Source organism: Ptychodera flava, chromosome 16, assembly GCF_041260155.1.
Source record: "Ptychodera flava strain L36383 chromosome 16, AS_Pfla_20210202, whole genome shotgun sequence".
Classification (NCBI taxonomy): domain Eukaryota; kingdom Metazoa; phylum Hemichordata; class Enteropneusta; family Ptychoderidae; genus Ptychodera; species Ptychodera flava.
In genome coordinates this window covers 31,836,112-31,851,778 of record NC_091943.1, presented here as the reverse complement: position 1 = coordinate 31,851,778, position 15,667 = coordinate 31,836,112, and positions in this window count along the sequence as shown.

The following is a 15,667-nucleotide window of genomic DNA, read 5'->3' as shown; positions in this document are numbered from 1 at the left end:
CTCGAGAATTTCTGACAGCCATGGATGGGAATACTTCGGTTTCCTCGATTTTAAGAGATGACGTGCTAAGTCTACTGATGCTACTACTTGAGCCAAAGAAAACCAGCTTTGTTTTCTCTATAGGTTTAAATCTAACATTAATTTGGTCTTCAAACGTCTTGACAAGCAATTTTGGTAATAGGGAAGCATATAGGAAATGTCTACGAGTAGAGTGAGCGGAAATCTCGCGAGATTTCACGTTATTCTACGCCGTAAACTTGTGGCAAATCAGCGTTCGGTGGACTGCGTGAGAATACTTGACAGAAGTTCGACTAATCATACAGTCGCTCGGCAACGTTCTATTTTCCGTAGTCAACACAGAACACGGCATTTGCAGTGGACACGTCTTCTCAGTGACTGTGTACTTCTGTGTGCTCACTCTCTCGCTGCTTTGCAGAGATTTTTTACAAGTAATCGACAACTTTGTAAACCGATTTCAAAAGCGATGGTTTCTACGGGCAAACGACTAGGCAACTGTCGACGGGTCGTCGGAAATCTTTTACGAACACTCTTGTGTTCATCTATGACTGTTAAAACAAGTGATGAACCATGTGAAAGACGAAAGGTAATTCTGCTTTTATACTTTGCCGTCTTATAAACCTTTTACAGAATTACATGAGACGGGTCACCCTAATACATCAAATATGCAAAAGATCAATCGTAATTGCACAGTACTTACTGAAAATAATCAGGAATGTTGTTTCAATGCGAGGCATCGCACTCATAAAATGTGGCCGTTCGTTGATGTTTAATACACTGCTTTGGATTTATCGATGGTTAAATACTTTTGAGTTAATTGCAAAGCGTAAGTTTTTTGTACTATGCATTTTTCTTCCAGTCTGATACTGAGTTCGTGAATGTCACTGGCACTGATACAAACTGTGAAGAGGGCCGTGACAAAACTCAACTTAGCGGTAAAACGAGTACAAGTTCCTTCAATTCTTCAAAGAGATCCAAGAAACGTAAGTGAAAACGTACTTCAAACTAGATTAAATTGAGAAACATGCACAAAACAAAAAACAAAAGAAAGAAACAGGCCAAAATTTAATTATAAAGGAGTATACACACAGTTGTTACTGATATCGCAGTATTTCCAGCTCAATAGGGCCTATAGACGCCTTTCCTGTCTTCCACGGTCCGTCTAAATAGGTTTATCAACATAGCAATATAAGCAAACACTTTGAAAGAAACGGGCAGGGGTGAGCAAGTCAACTTTTGGCAAACATTCACATGGGAGAGTAATTATCTCTTCTTCAGCGTGACTGGAATACAAGTAAATATATATCGGTAGATTCCGACGAGAAGCCCTTGAACTAAAGTCTGAAAATATTTTATTTCGTTTAAAACAGTTCCTACCTTGAAGACTGTTCTGAACTCTCACTTACGATTGAAGAAGAGAGTTGATAGAACTAAATCAATTGTGTTCACCGGAGATGTCTTCTGTGATCCGGAATTCCCATCCCTCCACGGTGAGTTTATGAAAACTTATATGATCTAGCTTGCTAACGTAATAGTCGATTTGCCAAATTATTTTGATTGAATTGGAAGCGCAGGGAAAACTTTGGTCGCTCTAAAAAATTAAAAACCAAACACCAAAAAGTCACTCGTATCAAATAAATAACAATGGATGGTGTGTTTGTGATTGCTTTTCTGATCCTTTTTCTGCTTCTTTCATTATTCCTAACTTTATAGGATTGCCAATGATAGACGTGAAAACCCTCATGGATTATGAAGTGATCGATGACATGGGTTTCTCTAATCCTGATGGTAGCATCCAAGACGAGCACAAATTTGCAATCCTAGTGATGGATCCTGTATCACTGGATCGTACTGGAGGAATTCTGAGGTAAGGAATGTTTGTATTTTGGCGGTGTAGTATGGTATGCTTCCGTGCGGTGTAGGCCGTAATGTACGCCATTCTGTAGCATACCACTGAACACCATAGGTAACATCGCATCACATCACATCCACTCACATTATAGCACAGAGAAGCATATCAAATGACATCACATCACATCACATCACATCACATCACATCACATCACATCACATTTATAACACATCCTGCTAAGACATTCCCGTATGTGAACGAGGTACCTGCACTACCTTGAATCGTGCATAGGTAACCAGAGCAAAATGTAACAATGATTTCTAAACGTGAAAACTAAAGTATCATTTAATTCATGATAAAAAATCGAAATTAATTTCTTTTTTATTCCAGGAAATTGTCTGGCTACAAAAGTTTCCCTGCCTTACACGGAGTTACACGTCTCGATGGCGGTCGTTATGGCATCGTGCAGGATATGGTTTATGGCGAAGACTTTGAGTCATTGAGATGCAGTGGTGAATTGGTAAGTTTCATAATATGTATGAGATAAAATTGCGATATTTTATGATTTTCCCTAGCTATGTTTTTCAAATGTCAAGGCGTGTATGGTTAATATATACAGTTCACTTACTCATCCAATCACAGGCCGCGTTACACACGTACAAATATTTTCATAAATGTACTCTCATATCTCACTTAAAAAGAACAAATCAACGCATGTATATGACGTAAAAGATGAAATGAACGTAGCAATACCTTCGCGGAATCGATGTTTAAAAGTCGTACCTTCGTGGTTTATGATCATTGTCGTTCCTCTTCAACCGTCATTTTTTGTCGTTTTTTGCGTTTCAGGCGAACCTTTCTTTCCGAGATAAAGTCTACATTGCCTTGCAACTTTACAGTGCGGTATCCCGAATGCACGACCTTGGAATTATCCATCAGAATATCTGTTCCGATACTATCATTGTAAGTAAAATTGCAGGTCCTAATGAAAGTTAATAATCAATAACGCTGTCTCCGTATCATCTTCCAATTTTGAATTATGTGTGTGTTTCAGTCAAGAAAGGATAATTATCTTCAGAATCATTACAAGAGGAATAGCAGCATCTTTTATTTCTCTTTTCTCAATCCTTAATGTTACATTCTTTGCAGATTGACAAGAACACTCTGACCTTGACGCTCATTGGCTTCAGAAATTCTGCTCCTATCGAAGACGCTTCTACAAGACGTGGGATTGGAAGTCTTCCATACATTGCTCCCGAAGCCGTCTTTGACAATGGCATTACGTCATTCAAGGAAGATATTTGGAGTGTCGGCATGATTCTCGCCACTTTGTTTACCGGCCTGACTCCATATCAGTCTGAACTGGACGAGTCCAGGCTGCATGATGTCTATGAAGCAAACGAAAATCTACCACGGTATCGCCAAAAGCCATCAGCCAACGTAGAAATGAAACTCTACTCTCAACAAGGAAAGATGACGGAACAAGTGGGGACACTGATAAATCTGTCTGTATGTCCGACACCTGGTCTCAGACCATCTGCAAAGAATCTCCTCTATGCTTATGCGATGTTGATGACCATGGACATGAAAGACACATAACCTTATCGTTTGATGATTGTTTTTATTGTCTTTGAATTAAATTTTTGCCGTGAACCTAATGATCTTATCCATGTAATAAAAGTACAGTTTCCTTGAATTCACTTTCCGCTTATTGTTTTGTGCGTGTCACGAAAATGTGACAATATTTAACAGTGAGTATGAATGAGGTAGAAAGTCAGTCAGGAAAAAGATGAAACATAAACAGGGGACGGATGATAGGTCTATTAATATTCAATAGTTATTATATTATCAGATTACAGCTTTATCTGATTCAATAACAGCGAGTTTTGTGACGTCTTCCCCCCAAATTATCAGTGATATCGTATCCGACTCTCCAGCACTGTGACCACAGATTTTTTCTGGATCTACAAATTCACTTGCATTGCCAAAACTATAAGATGATAGCAATAATGGACCCCTCCCGGCCAATAATAGACTCAAGAGTACGGCGACGTCTATACTTACGCGGTATTCTCTTGCTGTCGCCTCTCATTAGGCGAGAGCAAGAGAATACCGCCTACGTATAGACGTAGAAGTCCGTACTCTACATCTCATTTTAATCAGATTGGTGCAAAGTGTGCTTTTGTCCATGTTTGGTAGGAAGAGGTACACTATTGCATAACGAATCTAACATTTCGGTCTGGCAAACTATTCCTTGAAAGTGGAGATACATATCCATGATGAGTGTAGCACTACAATTAAAGGTTAGGGGTAGCCTTCTTCTCTACGTCTAAAAACAAGGCTTTGATTGAAATTTGCGGAAGAGATCAGGAGTAAGCACGCACTGACGGGTTTAAACCGGCATGCATGGAATCACACAAATACTGGTTTCGACAGTACTGAATACTACATAGTTAGTATACAATACAGTAGATTGGTCCCATTCTTGGAAAGGTGCAGAGATCTCCTGATGAACAAATCATAAAACACCATGATGGTGACCTGTCCAAGTAGTAATTTCAACTCATTGTTGCAATTTAATAAAAACTTATGCCTAAAAGTTCAAGTGTTTAATAGAGGATACCTTATTTGAATATAATAGTGGGTAATCGGAAAATTTGAAACCATGGTAGAAAGTATTTCTTTGGGGGTGGCAGAGGAAAGTTTCCTAAATGCTCATTTGATCATTTTTCTTCAAACATTGTCAGTTTGTTGTCAACGAGACGTTTAAAAACAATATTTTCCTATATTCAGCTGACAGCAATATCTTTTTAAAAATTGTCAAACCGCTTTGGCCAAAAAAAGCTATTTCTGGTGAGCGCAAGCATCAGCGTCGACGCTTTTGTTTGTGTTCCTGTGAAAGAAACCAATGATGGAACAAAGGGCGATTTAAAGTAATAAAATGGTTAACTTTTAACAAACGTCTTCCCACATCATTCCAGTTATAACATTGAATACAACACATGAAAATGAACATTTAGCTTAAGGTTTAAAAAGTAGAATGACTAACCGGGACTGAAAGAATTAAATTTGAAAATCAATGCGCGTTGTGAGCCCATTTCTAAAAAGACGACATGACCAGAAACGATGCTTTTTATCCCTTGTAGTTCTTACCAACATATCAAATGGTCCTCTTTATTTGAGGAGAACTGTCTTACAAAGGGAATATTCAGTTTTTGGAGAATAAAATTTTGCACATGTCGAAGTTTATCAACATATATAAGAGTATTTTATAACGGATGACTATAAGGCTTACAGTAGCAATCGAGTCGAAATTTGACAAGGGGTGAACAATTTTTATATCAATATATAGATTAGCTAATTGTGTAATTCCCTTTCGCAGATGTTGATATCCAGTTTTGCAGACTAGATGAACTTGGTTTGGCATCGACATTCAATTATTTAATAAGTTCGCGAGAATTTCTGACAGCCAGTATGGGATAACTTCGGTTCCTCCAGTTTTTAGAAGATGATGCTATTACATGAGTTAAGGAAAACCCGCTCTGTTTTCTCCAGATTTAAATTTAATAACAATGCCTTGACAAGCAATTTATGGGGAAATAGGAAATACCTACGAGCAGAGAGCGGAAATCTCGCGAGATTCCACGTTATTCTGCGCAGAAAACTTGTGGCAAATCAGCGTTCGGCAAACTGCGTGAGAATACTGCACAGAAGTTCGACTAATCATGTCGCTCGGCAACGTTCTATTCTCCGTAGTCAACACAGAACACGGCATTTGCAGTGGACACGTCTTCTCAGTGACTGTGTACTTCTGTGTGCTCTCTCTCTCTCGCTGCTTTGCAGAGATTTTTATAAGAAATCGACAGCTTTGTAAACTCATTTCGATAGCAATGGTTTCTAAGGGCGAAAGACGACTAGGCAGCTGTAGGCGGGTCGTCGGAAATCTTTTACGAACACTCTTGTGTTCATCTATGACAGCAAAAACAAGTGATGAACCATGTGAAAGACAAAAGGTAATTCTGCTTTTATACTTTGTCGTCTTGTAAAACTTTTGCAGTATTACAGGAGACAGGTCACCCTTTTACATCAAAACATCAATCTTTATCATCAATCGTAAACATTTATCTTCTGAATTGAAAGCGCTAATAATCGCCAATATTGTTTCAATGTGAGACACCACACGCATAAAATAAGACCGTTCGTTCAAGTTGAATATATTGTTTTGAATTTATCGATGGTTAAACACTTTTTAATTATAAATCATTATCATTCATTCATTCATTCATTCATTCATTCATTCATTCATTCATTCATTCATTCATTGTCAACTTAAAATTGCAAAGCGTAAGTTTTTGTACTATGCGTTTTTCTTCCAGTCTGATATTGAGTTTGTGAATGTCACTGGCATTGATACAAACTGTGAAGAGGGCCGTGACAAAACTCAACTTAGCGGTAAAACGAGTACAAGCTCCTTCAATTCTTCAAAGAGATCAAAGAAACGTGAGTGAAAACGTACTTCAAACTAGATTAATTGAGTGTACTTAACATACTCAAAAACGATAACAAACAAACAAACAAAACAGGCCAATTGTAAGTGAGTATAGCGTTCACACATACAACCGTTATAGTTATCGTAGTATTTTATGCACAATATAGACGCTTTCCCGATCTTCCATGGTCCATCTAAATATGTTTATCATCCTTCAGCTAGAAATGTATATAAATACTTTGAACGAAATGGACAGGTGTGAGCAAGTCAACTTTGGCCAATTCGGATGAGAGATATAACTAAATATCTCTTCTTTTACTAAACTGGAAGACCAGTGAATATATAGGTAGATTTTAACGTCAATGAGGACCCTTTGAACTAAAATCTGAAAATATTTTATTTCTTTGAAAACAGTTCCTACCCTGAAGACTGTTCTGAACTCTCACTTACGATTGAAGAAGAGAGCGGATAGAGCTAAATCAATTGTGTTCACCGGAGATGTTTTCAGTGACCCAGAATTCCCGTCCCTCTACGGTAAGTTTATGAAAACCTTATGATCTAGCTTGCTAATGTTATGATCGTTTTCAAACTGCTATTTGCCAAATTATTTTGGTTGAATTGGAAGGGAGAAACTGAAAACCAAAACACCAAAAACTTACTTGCATCAAATTAAATAAAAAAATGGATGGGGTGTTTGTGATTGTTTTCTGATCCCTTTTCTGATTCTTTCATTATTTCTAACTTTACAGGACTGCCAATGATAGACGTGAAAAGCCTTACGAATTATGAAGTGATCGATGACATGGGTTTCTCTGAAATTGATGGTACCATTCAAGACGAGGACAAGTTGGCAATCCTAGTGATGGACCCTGAATCTCTGGATCGTACTGGTGGAATTCTGAGGTGAGGACTGTTAGCTCGTACGTATATTGGCGGTGTAGTATGGTATGCTTCGGTGCAGTGTCGGCCGGAATGCACTATATACATCAACTCATTACGCCATCCGGCCGCCCCGTAGTATACCACACCAAACCACTCCACACAAAACAAAGCCATATCGCACCACATCACATCCACTCACATTATAGCACAGAGAAGCACAGCACAGCACATCACATCACATTTATAACACATCCGTTTAAGACATCCCCGTATGTGAACGAGGTACCTGCAACCAGAGCCATGAAACAATTATTTCTAAACATGAAAACTAAACACTTTATATCGTTTAATATATGATAAAAAAATCGACATTAATTTACTTTTTATTCCAGGAAATTATCTGGCTACAAAAGTTTCCCTGCCTTACGCGGAGTTACACGTCTTGATGGCGGTCATTATGGCCTCGTGCAGGATACTGTTTATGGCGAAGACTTTGAGTCATTGAGATGCAGTGGTGAATTGGTAAGTTTGCGTGATATGTATGAAATAAAATTATGATATTTTATTTAATGTTCTCTAGCTATGTTTTTCAAATGTCAAGGCTTGTATGGTCAATATATACAGTTCACTTACTCCTCGAATCACAGGCCGCATTACTGCACCAGGTTAAAGTTTCTATACACTAAGATTTCATCCTTGAATTCTAGCTTAAGTCACCTATCTGCCCCATGGACGTATTATCAATGGGACACGTACCTATGTTTTCATAAATATACTTTCATATTACAATTAAAAGAAATCAACACGTGTACGTGTTGTAAAAGATAAAAAAACTTCGCGGCACTGATGTTTAACTGTCGTACCCTTCGTGGTTTATGATCATTGTCGTTCCTTTTTACTGACATTTATTGTCGTTTTTTGCGTTTCAGGCGAACCTTTCTTTCCGAGATAAAGTCTACATTGCCTTGCAACTTTACAGTGCGGTATCCCGAATGCACGACCTTGGAATTATCCATCAGAATATCTGTTCCGATACTATCATTGTAAGTAAAATTGCAGGTCCTAATGAAAGTTAATAATCAATAACGCTGTCTCCGTATCATCTTCCAATTTTGAATTATGTGTGTGTTTCAGTCTAGGCTATTTATCTTCAGGAATCAATACAAGAGGAATAGCAGCATCATTTTTTTCTCAATCCTCAATATTACATTCTTTGCAGATTGATAAGAACACTCTGACCTTGACGCTCATTGGCTTCAGAAATTCTGCTCCTATCGAAGACGCTTCTACAAGACGTGGGATTGGAAGTCTTCCATACATTTCACCTGAAGCCGTATTTGACAATGGCATTCCGTCATTAAAAGAGGACATTTGGAGTGTCGGCATGGTTCTTGCCACTTTGTTTACCGGCCTGACTCCATATCAGTCTGAACTAGACGAGTCCAGGTTACATGATGTCCATGAAGCCAACGAAAATCTGCCACGGTATCGCCAAAAGCCATCGGCCAACGTTGAAATGAAACTCTACTCTCAACAAGGAAAGATGATGGAACAAGTGGGGACACTGATAAATCTGTCTGTATGTCCGACACCTGGTCTCAGACCATCTGCAAAGAATCTCCTCTATGCTTATGCAATGTTGATGACCATGGACATGAAGGACGCATAACCTTATCGTTTTACAGAGTAAATTATGATGATTTTCAACTGTCTTTGAATTAAATTTTTGCCGTGAATTTAATGATCTTATCCACGTAATAAAAGCACAGTTTCCTTGAATTCACTTTCCGCTTGTTGTTTGTGCGTGTAACGAAAATGTGACAATATTTAACAGTGAGTATGAATGAGGTAGAATGTCAGTCAGTAAAAAGATGAAACATAAACAGGAGACGGATGATAGGTCTATTAATATTCAATAGTTATTATATTATCAGATTACAGCTTTATCTGATTCAATAACAGCGAGTTTTGTGACGTCATCCCCCAAATTATCAGTGATATCGTATCCGACTCTCCAGCACTGTGACCACAGATTTTTTCTGGATCTACAAATTCACTTGCATTGCCAAAACTATAAAATAATATAGCCCCTCCCGGCCGATAATAGACTCAAGGAAACTTTGCACTCCACAATGTACTCGGCTTGGCCTCATACATATGTCATGCAAAGTCAATTTGATTAAAATCAGATGTAGAGTACGGCGACGTCTATACTTTCGTGATATTCTCTTGCTGTCGCCTCTCATTAGGCGAGAGCAAGAGAATACCGCCTACATATAGACGTCGCCGTACTCCTCATCTGATTTAAATCAGATTGGTGCAAAGTGTGCTTTCGCCCATTATTGGTAGGAAGAGGTACACTATTGCATAAATAATATCAACATTTTGATCAACCTTATGAACCTGTATACCAAATACCAAAGGCATCAGATACGTGGTTTTTGGAGAATCTTTTCAAATTCTCTGTTGTTGTACTCTTACATGTGACACTGAGTATGTGTATGGAGTTGTTGGCTAAACTTTCACATGATTCTAAAGCTGATGATCAAATGATATTGATGGCTTCCGCACCCTGGTATAATGTGTACTGTAAACTTTCCCCTTCTTGTCAAAATACCTACGAGCAGAGAGCGGAAATCTCGCGAGATTCCACGTTATTCTGCGCAGAAAACTTGTGGCAAATCAGCGTTCGGCAAACTGCGTGAGAATACTGCACAGAAGTTCGACTAATCATGTCGCTCGGCAACGTTCTATTCTCCGTAGTCAACACAGAACACGGCATTTGCAGTGGACACGTCTTCTCAGTGACTGTGTACTTCTGTGTGCTCTCTCTCTCTCGCTGCTTTGCAGAGATTTTTTTAGAAGAAATCGACAGCTTTGTAAACTCATTTCGATAGCAATGGTTTCTAAGGGCGAAAGACGACTAGGCAGCTGTAGGCGGGTCGTCGGAAATCTTTTACGAACACTCTTGTGTTCATCTATGACAGCAAAAACAAGTGATGAACCATGTGAAAGACTAAAGGTAATTCTGCTTTTATACTTTGTCGTCTTGTAAACCTTTTACAGTATTACAGGAGACGGTCAACCTTTTACATCAAAACATCAATCTTATCATCAATCATCAAAAGTTATCTTCTGAATTGAAAGCGCTAATAGTCGCTAATATTTTAAATGCGAGACACCACACGCATAAAATAAGACCGTTCTTTGAAGTCAAATATACTGTTTGGATTTATCGATGGTTAAAACGATGATTTTTTTTCTTCCAGTCTGATACTGAGTTCGTGAATGTCACTGGCACTGATACAAACTGTGAAGAGGGCCGTGACAAAACTCAACTTAGTGGTAAAACGAGTACAAGCTCCTTGAATTCTTCAAAGAGATCCAAGAAACGTAAGTGAAAACGTACTTCGAACTAGATTAAAGTAAGTAATTAACATACTCAAAAACAATAACAAACAAACAAAGAAAAAATAATTATCGTAGTATTTTATGTTTAATACTGACGCTTTCCCGGTTTTCCACTGTCCATCTAAATAAGGTTAGCGTCCTTCGGCTAGCAATTTATACAAACACTTTGAAGGAAATAGGCAGGTGTGAGCTAGTTAACTTTTGCCACAGTCGGATGAAAAACCTAAATGTCTCGCCTTTAGCTAAACTGGAATACCAGTGAATATATCGGTAGATTCCAACGTCAATGAGAACCCCTTGAACTAAAGTCTGAAAACATTTTCTTTCTTTTAAAACAGTTCCTACCCTGAAGACTGTTCTGAACTCTCACTTACGCTTGAAGAAGAGAGCGGATAGAGCTAAATCAATTGTGTTCACAGGAGATGTCTTCAGTGACCCAGAATTCCCGTCCCTCTACGGTGAGTTTATGAAAACTTATATGATCTAGCTTGCTAACGTAATAGTCGATTTGCCAAATTATTTTGATTGGATTGGAAGCGCAAGGAAAATTTTGATATCTCTAAAAAAACTAAAAATCAAAACACCAAAAACTGATTTGCATCAAACAATAAAAATGGCTGGAGTGTTTGTGATTGCTTTTCTGATCCTTTTTCTGATTCTTTCATCACTCTTAACTTTACAGGATTGCCAATGATCGATATGAAAAGCCTTACGAATTATGAAGTAATCGATGACATGTGTTTCTCTGAAATTAATGGTACCATTCAAGACGAGGACAAATTTTCGATCGTAGCCATTGATCCTGTATCACTGGATCGTACTGGAGGAATTCTGAGGTAAGGAATGTTAGCTTGTATGTACTTTGGTTGTGTAGTATGGTATGCTTCCTTGCGGTGTTGGCCGTGATATGCTATATGGCAACGCATTACGCCATGACGTAGTATACCACACAACACCACATCATATCGCATCACATCACATCACATCACATCACATCACACCACACCACATCACATCACATCAACATCACATCACATCACACCACACCACACCACACCACACCACACCACACCACACCACACCACACCACACCACACCACATCACATCACATCATCACATCACACACACATCACACCCACACCACACCACACCACACCACACCACACCACATCACATCACATCACATCACATCACATCACATCACATCACATCACATCACACCACATTTTAACACATCCTTCTAAAGACATTCCCGTATGTGGACGAGGTACCTGCACTATTCTGCCTTGAATCATGCATAGGTAACCAGAGCAATGTAACAATGATTTCTAAACATGAAAACTAAACAATTCATATCATTTAATTCATGATAACAAAATCGAAATTAATTCTTTTTTATTCCAGGAAATTGTCTGGCTACAAAAATTTCCCTACCTTACACGGAGTTACACGTCTTGATGGCGGTCATTATGGCATCGTTCAGGATATGGTTTATGGTGAAGACTTTGAATCATTGAGATGCAGTGGTGAATGGTAAGTTTCTATAACAAGTATGAAATCAAATTGTTATATTTTATTTGATGTTCCCTGTCACAGACCGCATTACTGCACTAGGTCAAACTTTCTATACACTAAGATTTCATCATTGTATTCTAGGGCAAGTTACCTATCTGCCCCATGAACATATTTATTAATGACACACGTACAAATGTTTTCATAAGTATACTCTCATATTTCACTTAAAAGAAGAAATTAATGCATGTATATTGCGTGAAAGATTAAATTAACGTAGCAATACCTTCGCGGAATTGATGTTGAAAAGTTGTACCCTTCGTGGTTTATGATCATTGTCGTTCCCCTTTAACCGTCAGTTTTCCTCGTTTTTGCGTTTCAGGCGAACCTTTCTTTACGAGATAAAGTGTACATTGCCCTACAACTTGTAGTGCGGTATCCCGAATGCACGGCTTTGGAATTATCCATCAGAATATCTGTTCGACACTATTATTGTAAGTAACTTTGCAAGTCCTAATGAAAGTTAATGATCAAAAAAGGCTGTCCTCGTATCATCTTCCAATTTTGAATTATGTGTGTGTTTCGGTCAAGGAAGGATATTTAATAGCTTAAGGAGGTTGGAAAGGCTAGAGCGTCAGTTATAAACTTAAACAAAACTATCAAAATATAAAAGTAGTCAACATTCTCTGTGGAATAAAAAAAACTAGACATTTGGGCACAAAGGCATTGCAGAGTTATAGCCTGTTAAAACTTCTGAAAAACTGACCAAATAAGAAGAAGTTGGGGAGTCCTTAGTGTATTAACTATGGTAGAGGTCCCCTAGCTTTGAATAAAATGTTTGAAAAGGGAAAGTCATTATTTGCTGTTTTTCAGGAAAGTTTGACAGGGCGGTGCTGGCATTCAGAGTGAGTGACTGCTATTGTAAATGCATTTTTAGATTCTTTGAGTGTCAAAGAGGTGTCAAAAGTGAGATTAACACAAAAAAACTGCTATATGACTTCAAAAGAGGGGTGCAAATATGGCTTGTTTTCAACATTTTTGACAGAATAACAGTTTTCCTACATAATTGTATACCAATTTAATCCAATTTTGAAATGAGATATGGACATGGAATTTTTACAGCCTATTAACAAGGTTACAGATAAGATTTGTACGGCACAATTTTTCTGTATTTGAAGTACTTTTTGAAAAATCACATTTTGAAATTTGAAAGAATTTTTAATAATTTTTTGATATATAAACCCATGTAAAATCATAAAAACAAATTTTATTTACAAATCCTGCCGTACAAATCTTACAATAAATAGTGTCAACATATTTATAACTAATTTGGTAATATTAATACTATCCAATTATTATTAAATTCAAATATGTAAAAAAAATATGAAAATTTAAATTTTAATATTTACTGGTGTCATATTTCAAAATCATGGCTGCAAATATACAATTTTTATATTCTTTGGAGAAAATATTAACTGAAAATTTGACATAAATATCTTGATTCTTACACTTGAAATTTGACATTAACTCTGAGAAAAGAATTGGTGCAAAAATAGCCTTTCCAACCATCTTAAGTAATTATTACAAGAGAAATAGCGGCATCTTTTATTTCTCTTTTCTCAATCCTCAATATTACTTTCTTTGTAGATTGACAAGAAGACTCTGACCTTGACACTGATTGGCTTCAGAAATGCTGCTCCTATCGAAGACGCTTCTACAAGACGTGGAATTGGAAGCCTTCCATTATATTGCTCCAGAAGCCGTCTTTGACAATGGCGTTACGTCATTCAAGGAAGATATTTGGAGTGTCGGCATGATTCTCGCCACTTTGTTCACCGGCCTGACTCCATATCAGTGTGAACTGGACGAGTCCAGGCTGCATGATGTCCACGAAGCCAATGAAAATCTACCACGGTATCGCCAAAAGCCATCAGCCAACGTAGAATGAAACTCTTCTCTCAACAAGGAAAGATGATGGAACAAGTGGGGACACTGATAAATCTGTCTGTATGTCCGACACCTGGTCTTAGGCCATCTGCAAAGCATCTCCTCCGTGCGTTTTCAATGCTAATGACCATGGACACGCAAGTGGCATAACGTCATCGTTTTACCAAGACAATTATGACCGCTTTGAATTCTTTCTGTATGCAATTAGTTATTGATGTCGACCTAATATTCTTACCTGTGTAATAAAAGTACAGTTTCCTTGAATTCACTTTCTGTTGACTGTTTTGTACGTGTCACGGAAACGTAGAGATTTATACCAGTGAGTATGAATGAGGTAGAATGTCAGTCAGTAAAACACAAACAGGAACGGACAATAAATCAATATCAAGGGATCTAATACTTCGGTCTGCGAAAATGACCATTTTCCTTGAAAATATCTCGGTAGCACGTTGCAGTCTATCGAAATGTGTGAATATATTTTTAACGAGTATATGTACACTTGCGAGCATATTGACAAATGTTAAAATTAGATCGTAACTTTTGTTTTCAAGTTTTACCTGATACTAATCTGTAGCAACAATTGATTCAGTTATAAAACATCTCTATCGTAGAGTCCGAGATGTGCACCTTTAGAGAAATGTGTATAACAACACAGTATTTAATCTCGAAAAATGTTACAAAGGAACTATTGACTGCTTTGTTTTGAATGACCGCAAGAGGAGAATTAAGAAATAAAAAAACCTGCTAATTTTTAATGTGAAGTGCGACAAAAGTATCGTAACCGCATGGTATGGGTGTATTTCAACGCAATGTAAGTTTATCCATAGACAGTGGAGGGTGAAGACCCCCTCTACGGTCTATGGTTTATCCAGCCAAAATATAAATCGGGAACGCAAAGTTTTCAAACTATTATGTTAGAATCTGGTCAGAGGATTAGAATGCAAACAGGACAAAAGCGATCACTGTGCAGTAATCTCGTTCGATTTAGGACATGAACATGGTTATGGATGTATTCCAGCAGGTCATTACACTTATTCCAACAACATCACATCCTCCCTACACTCCAGTCACGCATTGTACGGTACACTATCTGGCTTCATTGCGCCCTCTTGAGTTCAAATGTTGTATGATTGTCCATGAATGATCATCATTATTAAAAATATGACACAGCCAACAAGTCATTAGAAAACTAAGAAAAATTCTCTTGAATATTAAATGACGATGCACAGACATATTCCCAGCAACTGCTGAGAATAGGGGAGAAAATTGCAATATGAATACGTTGACAGCACAGTGATAGTTAGCCCTAGGAGTCATGAGAGAGTTAAGCCTTAGCTGCAGTACGGTAGCTCGAGGTTTTGCATGGGTGTTTGAGTCGCCGTCCGACCCAAACACCCAGGCAAAACCTCGAGCTACTCGAACTTGGCGAGTGTGTCCGGCTTTGGCCATGCAGCGGGAGGCGGCGTAGCCAAAGCCGGACACTCTCGCCATACTCGTATGGCTATGAGAAAGTCTGCTAACTTTATAGCGCTTTCAAAGTATGCAGTTTATTTCA